This window comes from Chiloscyllium plagiosum, chromosome 31 (genome assembly GCF_004010195.1).
Source record: "Chiloscyllium plagiosum isolate BGI_BamShark_2017 chromosome 31, ASM401019v2, whole genome shotgun sequence".
Lineage (NCBI taxonomy): Eukaryota > Metazoa > Chordata > Chondrichthyes > Orectolobiformes > Hemiscylliidae > Chiloscyllium > Chiloscyllium plagiosum.
In genome coordinates, this window is record NC_057740.1 from 15,909,537 (window position 1) to 15,926,052 (window position 16,516).

The following is a 16,516-nucleotide window of genomic DNA, read 5'->3' on the forward strand; positions in this document are numbered from 1 at the left end:
ATTCTAAGGGTAGAAAGACCCTAATGGGAGTTATCTACAGGCCCCCAAACAGTAGCCTGGATGTAGTGTGTAAGTTGAATAAGGAGCTGAAATTGGCCTGTCACAAAGATATTACTACAGTTGTTATGGGGGAGTTCAACATGCAGGCAGACTGGGAGAATCAGGATGGTACTGGACCCCAAGAAAGGGAGTTTGTGGAGTGCCTCCGAGATGGATTCTTAGAACAGCTTGTGCTGGAGCCTACCAGGGAGAAAGCAATTCTGGAGCTGGTGTTGTGCAACGAACCGGATTTGATCAGGGACCTCGAAGTAAAGGAGCCGTTAGGAGGTAGTGACCACAATACAATATGCTTTAATCTGCAGTTTGAAAGAGAGAATCGGAAGTGACAATATTTCAGTTGAATAAGGGGAACTATGGAGCTATGAGGGAGGAGCTGGCCAAAGTTCAATGGTGCAATACCCTAGCAGGGATGGCAGTGGAACAACAATGGCAGGTATTTCTGGGTATAATGCAGAAGATGCAGGATCAGTTCATTCCAAAAAGGAAGAAAGATCCTAAGGGGTGGCCGTGGCTGACAAGGGAAGTTAAGGACCATATAAAGACAAAAGGAAAAAGTATAACATAGCAAAGATGAGTGGGAAATCGGAGGACTGGGAAGCTTTTAAAGAACAACAGAGGATAACTAAAAAGGAAATATGCAAAGCAAAAATAAGGTACAAAGGTAAACTAGCCAAAAATATAAAGGCGGATAGTAAAGGCTTTTTTAGGTATGTGAAAAGAAAAAAATGGTTAAGACTAAAATTGGGCCCTTAAAGATAGAAATGGGTGAATTTATTACGGGGAACAAAGAAATGGCAGAAGAGTTGAATTGGTACTTTAGATCTGTCTTCACTGGGGAAGACACGAGTAATCTCCCAGATGTAATGGTGGCTGAAGGGTCTGAACTGAAGGGAATTTATATTAGGCAGGAAATGGTGTTGGAGAGACTGTTAGGTATGAAGGCTGATAAGTCTCCAGGACCTGATGGTCTGCATCCCAGGGTACTGAAGGAGGTGGCTCTAGAAATCATGGATGTATTGGTGATCATTTTCCAATGTTCTCCCACTTTTTAAGAAAGGAGGGAGAGAGAAAACAGAGAATTATAGACCAGTTAGTCTGATCTCAGTGGTAGGAAAAATGCTGGAGTCAATTATAAAGGACGAAATTACGACACATCTAGATAGCAGTAACAGGTTAGGTCAGAGTCAGCATGGATTTATGAAGGAGAAATCACGCTTGACTAATCTTCTGGAATTTTTTGAGGATGTAACTCTGAAGATGGACAAGGGAGATCCAGTGGACGTAGTATACCTGGACTTTCAGAAAGCCTTTGATAAAGTTCCACATAGGAGGTTAGTGAGCAAAATCAGGGCACATGGTATTTGGGGCAAAATACTGACATGGATTGAAAACTGGTTGGCTGACAGGAAACAAAGAGTAGTGGTAAACGGCTCCCTTTCGGAATGGTAGGCGGTGACCAGTGGTGTGCTGCAGGGATAGTGCTGGGACCGCAGCTTTTTACAATGTACATTAATGATATAGATGAAGGTATTAAAAGTAATATTAGCAAATTTGCTGATGACTCAAAGCTGGGTGGCAGGGTGAAATGTGAGGAGGATGTAATGAGAGTACAGGGTGACCTAGACAGGCTAGGTGAATGGACGGATACATGGCAGATGCAGTTTAATGTGGATAAATGTGTGGTGATCCACTTTGGTGGCAAGAACAGGAAGGCAGATTACTACCTAAATGGAGTCAAGTTAGGTAAAAGGGGAGTACAACGAGATCTAGGTGTTCTTGTACATCAGTCAATGAAAGCACGCATGCAGGTACAGTAGGCAGTGAAGAAAACTAATAGCAAGCTGGCCTTCATAACAAGACGAATTGAGTATAGAAGCAAAGAGGTCCTTCTGCAGCTGTACAGGGCCCTGGTGAGACTGCACCCGGAATATTGTGCGCAGTTTTACCTAAATGGAGTCAAGTTAGGTAAAAGGGGAGTACAACGAGATCTAGGTGTTCTTGTACATCAGTCAATGAAAGCACGCATGCAGGTACAGTAGGCAGTGAAGAAAGCTAATAGCAAGCTGGCCTTCATAACAAAACGAATTGAGTATAGAAGCAAAGAGGTCCTTCTGCAGCTGTACAGGGCCCTGGTGAGACTGCTCCCGGAATATTGTGCGCAGTTTTGGTCTCCAAATTTGAGGAAAGACATTTTGGCTATTGAGGGAAGCTCTTAAGGATAGTGGAATCAAGGGTTATGGGGATAAGGCAGGAACAGGATACTGATTGAGGATGATCAGCCATGATCATAATGAATGGAGGTGCTGGCTCGAAGGGCAGAATGGCCTACACCTGCACCTATTGTCTATTATCACTTCTAACTCCCGGCTGCAAAGCCTTCTCTCTGTTTTGGTGTTGTAGGTACAACCAGCATGTCAACCACCACTGCAGTGGAACTACCTCAACCTCTGAAAATAATCCTACTGAGGTCTCAGAGGAAGTTTTAGCAAGACTATCTCCTGCACCCCACACCAGCCCATACTGACACCTTGTTGGGAACATGAGGCTTATAAAATTTAAATCAGAATCTGGTGGCACCTCATTATGAAACCGCCACAGCTAGTTGAGGAAGAAACATCCAAATCACAGGTATTCGGAAGGTTTCTGGAGGCCAGGCATCCGCTCAGCCCCAAGCCGAAGAGGACCCTATAAGACTGACAATCAGTGACTTGATTGACATGCATGAGGAACAGCACAGCAATTCAGGCAGCATCCAAGGGCCTGAATTGCTGTGCTCTTCCAGCACCACTGATCCAGAATCTGGTTTCCAGCAGCTGCAGTCATTGTTTTTACCATGCATGAGGAACAGGAGAGTAGATAGTATATGAGACGCGATGGTATTTCGTGCCTCTTGTCCGCCTCTTTGGAAAGCCAATTCCAGCACCCTTTGCATGAGAGATACACACTTGCAATCCACCTCACAGGCATTAGTCCTCAGGACTGAAGTCATGGTAGTGGAGTGATGGACACATGACATGCACTCCAAGTGCCCTTTCTTCAAAAGGAGAGAGGGCGGTGTCACAGATCATCCAGATGGAGGAGAAACCACACACAGCACTTAGAAATCTCTGCTCAGAACTCTAGATGTTCCTGAGCCTTCACCTCCACTTTGCTTGTCCCCTCCTTGGTAGATGAAGCCAAGGAGAATCAATTTACCTCTGCCAAGAAAACCCTCAGCAATCCTGGCTCTTTTAGACACAAGCACCCCTGGGGTTACTCAACCAAACCTTCAGGATCAACAGCTCCAGTGCTCAGCAGGCTCACTATCCTGCTGCAGAACCAGGGAGCAAACTAAGATATACTGGGAGAAAGGGAGAAGACCTGGTGAGGACATTTTAGTGACACAGGTGATGATGCACAGCACACGATCTTGCACACTTTTGTAAATGTCACTAACTTTTACTTACATCTAGTTGTCCATCTCTACCTCTAGCCCCAAATGGCCTTGCTACAGCATCAAGAATCACATTAGGACCACAGATAATGTTTAATGGATTAAGGTCTATAGTGAGAGTCAGCTGCATCAACTGGAATTAGAAAAACAGGGTATGTACAGGGATCTGGGAGCTGCAGGTAATTCTATGCTCTACATCAATATTATTTTGTCACTTCTTGGTCCAAAAGAATACGTGTCAATGCGTTTTTCAGCAATGTCTTTGATGGGGAGGTGTGACACATGGAGGGGCAATGCAGTTGTATTACCAGAGAATACAGCCTTTCAATGCTAGTTGCTAGTGCATTCTGTCCTTCCACAGCGCTCTGCCATTGTATCGGAGAGGTACCATGATGTTCCCAAGAGGTTGGTAAATGCCAAATATCAATATCCATGGATAATTGATGCTTTTGCCTGGTGCCTTTAGATCGTGCCCTGAGCTGCATTTCAGAGCAAGCAATAAACAGAATCCATTCATGTAACCACTATAGTTTCCATGTCAAGCTTTCTCAATATCTGACTTCTTTGGTAGGTTTGGCAAGATAGTAATTATGCCATCAACAAAGCACTCAGCAAGCAATAATTCCCTGAATTGGTAACTCACCATTCATTGTGAGAAATTTATTATGCCACTTGTGAAAAGCATAAAAATGAAGCATGATGATCCCAACATTGAGATGGACCTTACTGGTGACTTCTTGTCTGATTCTGGCATTGCACTCAGATTCCTATAACAGTCAAAAAGTGTAGTGCTGGAAAAAGCGCAGCAGGTCAGGCAGAATCCGAGGAGCAGGAGAATCTATGTTTTGGGCATAAATCTTTCATCAGGAAATTCCGGGTGGGGGGAACGAATTAAGGGGACTGAGAGATAAATAGGAGAGGAGCATGGGGCTGGTGAGAAAGTAGCCTGGTAGTCATTAGTGGACACATAGACTCCATCATGAGTTACTGTTTCTCACATAATACAGGTTTTTATTCCACATTTGAGACTAAACACGGCATTCAGAAGCCTGCAGAGAAGATTTATGCCATGTACTAATGTAGTAAGAATTATATACTCTTATAATACATTCCCTCACAGGAAATGCCAATATATTGTTTGCCTTCAAAATTGCTGTCAATAATTGCATATTAACTTTCTTTGATTCATGTACTGGGGTTGCCAGTGTCTCTGAACATAAACATTTCCCAGTCTCTCACCATTACTTTTTAAGTTTGTTTTGCATTCCTTAGAGACTGATCACTTTTAATATTAAATTTATAATCCCACTGGCACACTTAAAGGATCACACCATACACTTTCAAGTTTTACAACTTTTGATGCAACAAACACATTAAAAGCTAAATAAACACTGAAAGAACTGTGAATGCTTTAAATCAGAGACACGAATAGAAATTGCTGGAAAAGCTCAACAGGTCAGGCAGCATCTTGTGGAAGAATCAAAGTTAATGTTTCAGGTTGAGTGACCTTTCCTCATAACTGAGGAACTCATTCTGAGGAAGGGCCACTTGACCCAAAACATTAAACTCCGATTCTCTCTACAGATTCTGCCTGGTCTGCTGAACTTTTCCAGCAATTTATATTTATATTAAAAGCTGCATTGACTAAGCACAATTTCTATGGATAACTTGTACTTTAAATCACTTAAACAAACTTAACAGCTATTTTTACCTTTTGACATTCAATATGAGTAAATCTCTTCAACTCCATGGTTACACTTTACATTCAAAGCATTCAATTCTCCCAGAAACATTCTGAAGTTATTCTTAGCTCTCGAGTTTACTTTTGTTCTTTTCCTTACCCAGACTGGTTATATTTAATCCCAGGACCTCTTTCATGGTCATGATTTTCGTGGAGATATTCATCTTAATCATGGAAATCTTCCAGCCTCATTTAAATCCTCACCAACTGTATCATTTCAATCTTATTTCAAGCTCACACTGCGTTTTTGAAAATTGAATAGTGGAAACATTTTGCCTCTATTTGCTCCCCTTTTGTCAGATCCTGGCAAACTTATTAGCTTGTTAAATTCAGGGAAATCTTTTATGAGAATAATGTAATATAATCCTACATTATGTACCCATCAGAAGAATTGTTTCTGATGAGGCCTCTTCTGGAATAGTGTCCAGTTCTGGTCGCCCAGTTATATAAAGTATATTCATAAGCTGGTGAGGGTTCAGAAGAGATTTACCAGGATTTACCAGGTATGGAAGGTTTGCAGCAACTAGGAGATAGTGAGTTATAAAGAAAGGTTGGATAGGCTGGGACTTTTTTCACTAGAGCGTAAGAAGTTGAGATGTGATCTTATAGAGGTTTATAAAATAATGAGGAGTATAGATAGAGTTAATGGTAATTGTCTTTTCCCTAGGATGTATGATTTCAGGACTGGGGGCACAACTTTAAGGTAAGAGGAGAGAGACTTAAAAAAAGATGAGGACCAAATTTTTACACAGTGTGGTTTGCATTTGGAATGAACCTCCTGAAGAAGTGTTGCCTGTGGGTACAATTAGAACATTTAAAATATTTTTGGATAAGTCCAAAGATGTGCAGGTTAGGTGAATTGGTCATGTTAAATTGACCGTACAGTTAGGTGCATTAGTCAGGGGGAATGGGTCTGGGTGAGTTACTCTTCGGAGGGTCAGTGTGGACTAGTTGGGCCGATGGGCCTGTTTCCACACTGTAGGGAATCTAATCTAAATAAGTACATGATTAGGAAAGGCTTGGATGGATACGGGGGCAAGGAGCAAGTAGGCGGGACTAACTTAGTTTGGGATTATGTTTGACTCTATAAATGAAAGTCAGCCATGCTACTTCATCTCCTTTGCATCTTTGTCTGTCCTTCTTAAAAACTAATATGCTTAGATATTCAGGTCTCATCCCTAGTCACCACGCAGACACATTTCTGTAATCCCAACTATATCATATCCATTTCTATTGATATATTATTTTCAAGTCACCTACAGGTCATGTTGTTCCCTTATGTCTGCCACCATTGCTGTTTGTGATGAAAGTGATCATAGATTTGGATGGTGCAGTCTAAGCAGCCCTTGATGAATTTCTGTAGACCATCTTGTTGACGGTACACAGTGGTGCTACTGATGCCAGTGGTGAAGGCAGTGAATTTTGTTGGGTGTGGTGCCAATCAAGCAGGCTGCTTTATCTTGGATAGTGTCAAGCTTCTTGCAAATTTTGGAAATGCATTTGTTCAGACAAGTAGAGTGTTTCAACACACTCCTGACTTGCGCATGGTAGATAGTGGACAGGCACTGGGGAATTATTTTTTGCAGAAATCATATTGTCTGATCAGCTCTTGTAGCCACTGCATATGGCCAGTCCAATTCAGTTTCTAGTCAATAGTAACCCCCAGAATGTTAGTAATGTTGACTCAATGATGATAATGTTATTGGATGTCAGAGGACTATGGTTAAATTCTCTTTTGGTGGGGATGTTCATTGTTGGAAACCTGTATGACATAAATATTACTTGCCATTTGTGATCCCAGGTTTAGATATTGTGCCGCTTCTGAAGAGCCATAAATAATGCTGCGTATTAAGCAATCATCAGTGTTCATCAGTGAACACATCCTCACTTCTGACCTAATGGTAGAAGGAAGGTATTTGATTAAGCAGCAGATGTTGGTTAAGCCTCGGGCACTATCCTAAGTGTATGACATGAAGACAGATAGCCAAACCAAATCAGCCTCTCTGTATCCCTTTTTCACAACACAGTAAAATTCAATGACCCTAAATCTGTCCAATGATTCCTAACCTGACTTTTTTTTAATAATCGAAAACAGGCACCAAGTTTAAAGCTTAAAGAATTAATACTTTATTATTAACACAGTAACTTTAGCTGAACAAAATTAAACAACAAGGCAATCTAATTAATGTTGATGATTTAAACCCAATCTTCTTTGATTCTAGTTCTTATCCACACATAAATTGGCAGATAGACATACAGAATTAAGGAGAAAGTGAGGACTGCAGATGCTGGCGATCAGAGCTCAAAATGTGTTGCTGGAAAAGCACAGCAGGTCAGGCAGCATCCAGGGAACAAGAGAATCGACGTTTCGGGCATAAGCCCTTCTTCAGGAATTACGGGTTAAATTGAAAAGAAAATTAAAGAGGTGCAACTGGCCAGATCATTTAAAAGTTTCAAAAATGTGTGGTATCACAGGCACAAGGTATTATATCTTGCTTGGTTTCTGAAGATACGAGTCAATGCAAATAGCTTCCAATAGGCTCTCAGAAATATTGACTTAATTCTTATAACTGAGATTCTATTCTCAGAATGTTTATTAAGTTGATAAAGGGACAATAACCAGAGAACAAGTGAACCATTGTATGTTTCACAGCCACAATCCTTTTAAGAAAAAATACACAGTTCAAACTTTGGTTCCTCTTTCTATTATTTTCAAAATTCTCTTTCTTAAACTGGTTGGGGCTCCAGCCTCTCTATGATGGCCACTATTGACATCTGAACATCTGACAACACGTGAACATAAAGCATCTGCAGAGGCAAAACATCTAGTGTTCTTTGAACAAGAATCAACTGATAATTAACTTCCAGGCCAGATTCTATAAACAAATGGTAGTTTGTTTGTTCTTTTTTTTAAAAAAACACTGCTGTTCATAGTCTAAAGGTCACCTTCAATTCTTAGCTTACACTTCAACCAAAATGATTTTTAAAAAAGCAAAACAGCAAAGGTTATAATGAAAGCCTGTAGTGATGTTCTGGGAGTGAAATGGCTGGCTTACAACAATCACAGCTATCTTCCTTTGTGCCAGATGTGACTCAAACCTGTTTTCCTCTTGAACCCAAGTGACTCCAGTTTTGCTACAGCACCTTGGTATCACAATTTGTCAATTACAGTCTTGATTTTTGATGTCAAGGCAGTCACTCTTATGTCATCTGTGGATTTCAGCTCTTTTGTCCATGTTTGAACCAAGCTGAGTTGAATGTCCCTGCAGAACCCAAAGCAAGCAGCAATAAGCAAGTTATTGTTAAGCAAATACTGCCAAGTTGATGATGCCTTTCATCACTTTAATGATGATCAGTAATAGATTGATAGTGATAATTGACCAGATTGTATTCTTCCTGCTTTTTGTGTACAGGATGTACCTAAGCAATTTTCTACCTTGGCTAGGTGTGTGGCAAGCTCTAGAGCACAAGAATTCAATAATGTTGCCAGAATATTTTCAGGCCCATACCCTTTGCAATATCCAGCCCTCCACCTGTTTTTTTGCTATCATGTAGTGTAGATAGAATTGGTAGAAGACTATGAAGCAAAGGAGCTCTGGAGGGAACCAGCATTTTGCACTGAAATGCTGGGCTCCACCTTTATGGAGGATTGGAATCAAAAACAGTAATTGCTGGAAAAACTCAGCACATTTGGCAGCACCTGTGAAGAGAAATCAGAGTTAATATTTCGGGTCCTCAGAACCTGGCTAAGGACCCTGTCAACAATAGTTCTGGGGAATCTTTGGTTGTGGAAGAAGATGGATATTTTGGAGGCTTCCTTGCTGAAGGTGGCATTGTTGGAACAGGTGCAATGGAGATGCAGGAACTAGGAGGACGGAATGAAGCATTTACAGGAAAAGGGTAGTGGGTTTTTACCGAAGGTACCTATGAGAGTCAGTGAGTTATACTGAATATTGGTGGCCAGCCTATCCCTAGAAATGTGAAGGAAAGGAAGTGAGGAGTCAGAGATGGTCCAGTTGAAGGTGAGAGCAGAGTGGAAACTGGAAGTGAAATTGATAAACGTTTTCAATTCTGGACAAGTGAGGGAAACAGCACCGATGAAATCATCGATATGCCATAGAAAGAGTTGTTGCGGGGGCGGGGTGGAGGTGCAGAATAGGACTGGATCAAGAAATGTTCCACGTAGCCCACAAACACACAAGCATAATTGGGCCCGTGTGAGTATCTATGGGCACCCCTCTGACCTGCAGAAAATGAGAGGAGTTAAAAGAAAAGTTGTTCAGAGTGAGGACATGCTCAGGCAAGCAGAGGAGACTGGTGCTGGATGGGAACAGCTCAGGCCTATCTTCCAGGAAGAAGGGGAATGGACATGTAAAGTGATTGCACATCCATTGTAAAGAGAAGGCAGTTGGAGCACGCAAACTGGAAATGCTGAAACTGGTGTAAAGCATCAGGAATCGTGGATGTAAGTGGGCAGAGAGTGAATGAGGGGAGAAAAGGCTGATTCAAGGTAAGAAGAAATGAGTTCTGTGGGGCGGGAACAAGCAGAAACAATGGGTCTGCCAAGTAGTCCTGTTTATCGATTTTGGGGAGAACGTAGAAGTGAACTGTGTGGGGTTGGGGGACTATCAGCTTGTACGCAGTGGTGGGAAACATCACCAGATGAATTGAGATTGGTGACCGTAGTTGTCACAATGGCCTGATGTTTCACCGTGGGATCATAGACCGGGGGAGATAGGAGGAGGCATCTGAGAGCTGACATTCAGCCTCTGCAATGTAGAGGTCTGCCAAATTACAGCAGGCTTAATTACAAAGTAAGGGTTAGATCTAAGAGCATGGAGTGCAGTCAGTTCCTGGGACGGTAGGTTGGAATGGGTAAAGGAGGGTGGAGCGCAGAGAAATTGAGGCAACCGATGTCACGTTGACTATCCTTGATGAGCAGATGGAATGCAGGTAAAAGACCAGTGTGGTGGTCCCAGGTGGGGGGGAAGGGTGTTGGAGATGGATGAAGTGGATTGTGGGACAGGGAGAAAATTCCTATCCAAAGAAACGGGCATGGAGGCAAAGGTGATTGAAGAAGAGTTCAATGGCATGTCATGCCCAAAATTTATTAATATGAGGATGCAGAGGGCACAATTCTGAGGAAGGGTCACTTGACCTGAAATGTTAACTCTGATTTCTCTTCACAGATGCTGCTGGACCTGCTGAGCTTTTCCAGCAATTTCTGCTTTTGTTTCTGGTGTACAGCATCCAGAATTCTTTTTATTTTTATTGAGGATTGGAATATTTGTACAGCCTCCTCCAGTTAGTTGTTCAGTTACAACTGAATGTGGCAAGACTGTAGAATTTAATTTTGATCTGTTGGTTGTTGAATCACTTAGCTCTTTAATCACTTGTTGCTTATAATGCTGGCATTAAGTAGTCCTGTTTTGTAGTTTCACAGGTTGACACGTCATTTTTAGATATCCTAATGCTGTTCCAGTGTGCCCTCTTATACTCGTCTTTAAATTAGCGTTGATCCCCTACTTAATGATCAGATTGTGTTTAGTTACAATTTTGCTGTTGCTCATGACCTACAGGAGTTCATTGATGTCATTCTTGAGTCATTAGATCTGTTCAAAATCAGATGGTATTGCCACACAGTGCGATGATAGATACCTTAATGTGAAGATGGGATTTTGCATTCATAAAGGCAGGGCACTACCCAGTTCTACCGATGTTGTCCTGGAGAGATGTATCTGCAGCAGGCAGATCGGTGATGATGGCATCAAGTATGTTTTATCCTCGTGTTGGTTCCCTTACCACCCATCGCAGACTCAGTCTAGCAGTTACATCTGTTAGGACTAAAGCAGTTTGGTCAGCAGTTGTGTTGTTGGGCCACTCTTTTTGATGGAAACTAAGACCCACTCAGAGGACATTCTGCATTCCAGATGTTCAACATGGAGGATTAGATTCCCTACAGTGTGGAAACAGGCCCTTCAGCCTAACAAGTCCACACCAACCCTCTGGAGAGTAACCCACCCAGACCCATTTCCCTCTGACTAATGCACCTAACACTATGGGCAATTTTAGCATGGCTAATTCACTTATCCTGCACATCTTTGGACTGTGGGAGGAAACCGGAGCACCCGGAGGAAACCCACGCAGACACGGGGAGAATATGCAAACTCCAAACAGTCACCCGAGGCTGGAATTGAACCTGGGACCCTGGTGCTGCGAGGCAGCAGTGTTAACCACTGAGCCATTGTGCCGCCAAGGAGTATTGATTCATCTGCTGAGAAAGTGTGATCAGTGGTAATCAGCAGGAAGTTAACTTGCCTGTGTTGACCTGATTCATGGAAACAGATCCTTCGGTCTAACTCATCCATGCCGACCAGATGTCCTAACCTAATCTAGTCTCATTTGCCAGCACATGGCCCATATCCCTCTAAACCATTCCTATTTATATACCCATCCAGATGCCTCTTAAATGTTGTAATTGTAGCAGCCTCCACCACTTCCTCTGACAGCTCATTCCATACACGCACCAACCTCTGTGTGAAAAAGTTACTCCTTAGGTCCCTTTTAAATCTTTTTCCTCTCACCCTAAACCTATGCCCTCTAGTTCTGGACTCCCCCACCTCAGGGAAAAGACCTTGTCTATTTATCCTATCCACGCCCCTCATGATTTTATAAACCTCTATAAGATCACTCCCTCAACGACTTCCTGAGTGTTGGTCAGGGGCTACTCACACATAAAAACAGCAGCTTGTGAACTCAAGTTACCCAAGCCTCAACCATTGTCTTGTGCTGGCTGGAACAAGCTCAAACCAAGTCAGCTCAAAGGAATGACATAAGGTGTAAATCTTTATTTGGTGGAAGAGTAATGAGTTAATCTCAATGATGTCTTTGGGGTGAGCCTTTCATAGAAAGACACAGGCACGCTACATGAACTAGAACCAATGTGCAAAAAACAGCACAGTTCGAGAAGATAAGGATAAAAATTAAGGATTGCAGATGTGCCAGCAGAGAAAATTTCGGAGATCAACCTTCACTGAAGTTGAGGACCTTTTGCTTGGAAGCTTACAGACTATAAGGAAGGACTTGAGAGATTGCCTGGCCAGCATGAACATTAGGTATTAGCCTTTACATTCTTTGATTGCTCAGAGAACATCAGAGAAACCTAGTGAGTGTGTGCATAGATTTGAGTCTTATGTGAATGCATGGTTTTAACCTTTCCTTAATAAATTGCATGCCTGTTTTAACTAAATTAATAAAGCTAAGGGCTAGTTAACTCACGTTTGACTCTTTTCCTCATGCTGAACCAATAACTGTTTTGAAGGCCGTAACTGAGGTCAGTAATAAGAGCAATTCCCTTTCAACTGTGGCCACAATCTCTACTGGGTCTGTCCTGCCACTGGGGCCTTTAAACAGTTGCGAATCTAAGGCATATATATTTTATTGCTCCAGAATTAATTGCAAAGGCACCATTTAATCTGATAAAAGTATGTTTTCGTATGGTCAGGTGGCTCCAAGTCTGGTTAAGAGCTACTGTAGTGATTGACTATGAGATCCCTGTTTGGGGTTGTTAACCAGGGCCAATCAGGGTGCCATGGATGACAGATATTAACAGGAGGTTCAGAGATCCCGGTTCTGAGCTGGCTGGTCAGTGACCATGTACTATGCACATGTAAATAAAGGGTGACTTGGGGTCAGGGTACCGGTATCTATGCAGTTATTTCAGTGGCACTAAGAGAAAACAGTATGCTCCTGAAGAAAATTCACTTGCAATAGTCTTTGAGTTCAGATAAGCATTTCTGGCATCATGCCTTTATTTGGGAAGCTTGACTCATTTGATCCTGCCATTGAAGATTGGGCATGGTATATGGAAGATTGTAGGGTGTTTTTTTGGGCAAATGACATTGGGGCAGATGAAAAGGAATGAGTAATCTTTCTGACTGCTTTTCAGTTTTTAGGAGCCTAACTTTTCCTGAGGCACCTTTCAAGAGTTGATGGATTTAGTTATGGAAAATTACACCCCCATACCTCCTCCAGTTCAAACCTCCCCCCAAGGATACTGGTTCCCCTCAGGTTCAGGTGTAGACCATCCTGTTTATAGAGGTCCCACCGTCCCCTATCAGTTTTATTCAACTGCTCAAGAAAAAGGGGAATCCATATTGGGATTTTTGATGAGGTTAAGATGACTGGCAGAGGCATGTAACCCTCAACAAGATACTGAGAAACCATTTGGTATACGGGATTAATGGTTTAACCATGCAAAAGCACCTATTAACTTAAGACCAACCAGACTTCAAACAGGCACTACAACTGGCTTTGACATTAGAGAATGCGGCAAGTGGAATATGTGAGCGACAGGGCATCCCAATGGAAATGGACACCCTTACCTATTCGACTGCAATTGGGGAACAGCACTTGAGTGTCGGCAATCACTGAATCTTACACAGGGCCAGGGCATATCATGAGCAAAGGAACCCTAGGTCAGCCCACAGAAATACCCCAAGCAAAATGGCTAAGATGTTCTTCATGACCCAAGCTGGCAAGCCATTACAGTTGCTGCCTGTACGCCGACTCAAGACGTTAAATGAATCCTGGAAGACCTGACTTGAGTAAGAGAACTCATAGGCCGGTATCTAGAAGAGTGCACACCCTGGAAAGTCCACTTACATATGGTTGAGAACAGTTACATTTTTAGCAACATCCAAATCAGAACTAATCAGAATAAATGTCTGGTTAAATGGTCAGCTGTTCTCATGGAAATCAATACAAGCACAGTTGCATCAGTGGTTACAGAACCAGTCTTTAACAAGTTGTGCTTTGTACTTCAATGCTTAGGTTTGCGCAATACCTTAGCCAGACTGAGAACATATATGGGAAACAGTTGCACACTAAGAGTACAACTTTGGTTCTGGTCTCCACCGAGAAGCAGTTAGTGCAGTTACCATTGATTGTAGTAAAAGGCTTGGGCCCCCCATATTGGCATCCTTGCACCTGCTATTGAAAAAGGGTCAGCCTTGAAAATGGTCGCATAGTTAAGAAGTACCTTTTAGGGGAGTGAAAAGCAGCTACCATCATCTGAGGTGTTGGCCCACTTATGATCTCAAGCGAGAGATGATGCTGACATGCAATGCCTCCCCATATGGTATTGGAGTAGTGTTGGCTTAACGGTGGCCCAATGGAGAGGAATGCCCAATAGTGTAGATTTCTTAAAGTTTGGTTATGCCAAATGCAAATATGCCCTGATAGAGAAGGAAGGTTTGGTGGTCAGTTTTGGGGTGAGAAAGTTCCACCAATACCTTTATGGACATAAATTTGTAATAATAAAGGAACATAAACCTCTGCTAAGGATACTTAAAGAAGGCTAGGTCATGTCGCCCATGACTTCTGGTTGAATTGAGCAGTGGGCCCTTATTCTCAGTGTGCACAATTACAAGTTGGAACACCATCCAGGGGTCCAAGTCGCAAATGCGGACACCTTGAGCTGCCTCCCACTGGCAGATACACCAATGGTGGTGTCTGCCCTGGAAGAGTTCATTCTGGTTTTAAACTTTCTGGACCCCCTTCCAGTCACTGCGGATGAAATCAGACTGTGGACTCAAAAAGATTTCACTTGCAAAACTAAACAGTGGTGGTGATGGGAGAAATGAAAGGACCATCACAACCAGGATTGAAGCCTTTCTGGACCAAGTGAGACCAGACCAGACGTACAAGACAGCATACTACTATGAGGAACAAGAGTGATTATCCTGAGTAAAGGCCACCACCAGATACTGACTGACTGAAACAGGGTCATCCAGGGGTTACCCCAAAATGAAAATTTTGGCAATAAGTTACATCTAATGTCCAGGATTGGATGCTGACATAGCTGTGTTGGTGGGGCAGTGCCCAGAGTGCCAACAAGGACAGAAACTCCCACCAGCAGCACCGTCATGCTCATGGGAATGGCCAGGTAAACCTTGGACTCAGTTACACGTCAACTATGCCGGTCCTTTCATGGGCTCAATCGCCCTGGTCATTCAAAGTGATTGCATGGACATAGAGTTCATTTGGCAAACTCAGAAATGATGATTGAAAACCTGCAAGCATCATTTGCAATAAACAGACTCCCAGAAATATTGATTAGAGGTAATGGGACATCATTCACCAGCAGAGATTTCAAGTATTTCATAAAGTGAATTTGGCACATTTCATAGCTCCATACTATCCATTGTCCAATGATCTGGTAAGAACAGCAGTCCAAACATTGAAGGAAGGCTTAAAGAAACATTCTACGGATTCACTCGATTTACCAAGGCCACTTGCCTCCTCGACAAAGTTCAGATAGGTGAGGCGGTTCTGACCAAACATGTGGATCATATGAAAGCTGCTACATCACAAACGGGCAGGAGCAAAACCTACCCCCTCAGAACTGGCAGAAAGCCTGTCAGCAACCATGGGTTTTCCACCTCTATCTTGTGTCAAAGAAATCTGAGAAGGCTGTGGTCTCGATACCATTAGTGCCTGAAGTAGAGAAGGAAACTCTCCCATGACGCTTTGGGCACAAGAGACAGGCTACAGTCCAGTATACATCACCCGTAAACGAGTTAGAGTCGGAGACCCGGACCTGAGGTGAAAATGTCCCTGGAGAAGCTACAAGAGAAACAACAGATCTACATCCCCAGACTTAGTGGGAAAGGGTATAGTGATTGGAACGAGGGTCAGATGGGTCTCACTGAAATGATGTTGTTTACCTGGGTTAATCAGGGAACACTGGCTGACAGATATAAGCAAGAGGTTCAGAGATCCTCATTCGAAGGACAGGTTTTCAGCTGGCTGGTTAGAGACCGTGTACTGTACGCACGAAAATGAAGAGTGACTTGTTGTCGGGATACTGGCCTCTTTGCAGTAACTTCAGCTATAATCAAGCCTGCTGGGAACGTTGATCAAACTAGTTTAAACTCTGACCTAGGTTAAAACTGTAGCCAGGATATATTGGAACTTGTCCTTAAACAGTGATCTACACTTTCCCGTGTTGACCAAGTAAGGGAGGTTATTTTTTCTCCCCTATAGTACCACTTCACAGCAGTAGTGCTTATTTTTTTCCCCTCCAACACTTGTTGCTTGTATGCATGTGCAGTGACTCAGTAAAGACACCATTGTGCAAAAAACTTTATTCAATATTTCGCCACCAAAACATCCATGTGGCCAGTCACCCAGTAACAAGCAAAGCACAGACAGCAATGCTTACATGAAGAAAATGAAGGGGAGGACAGGAGCTAAATCAAAATAAAATTGGAAGGGAAGCA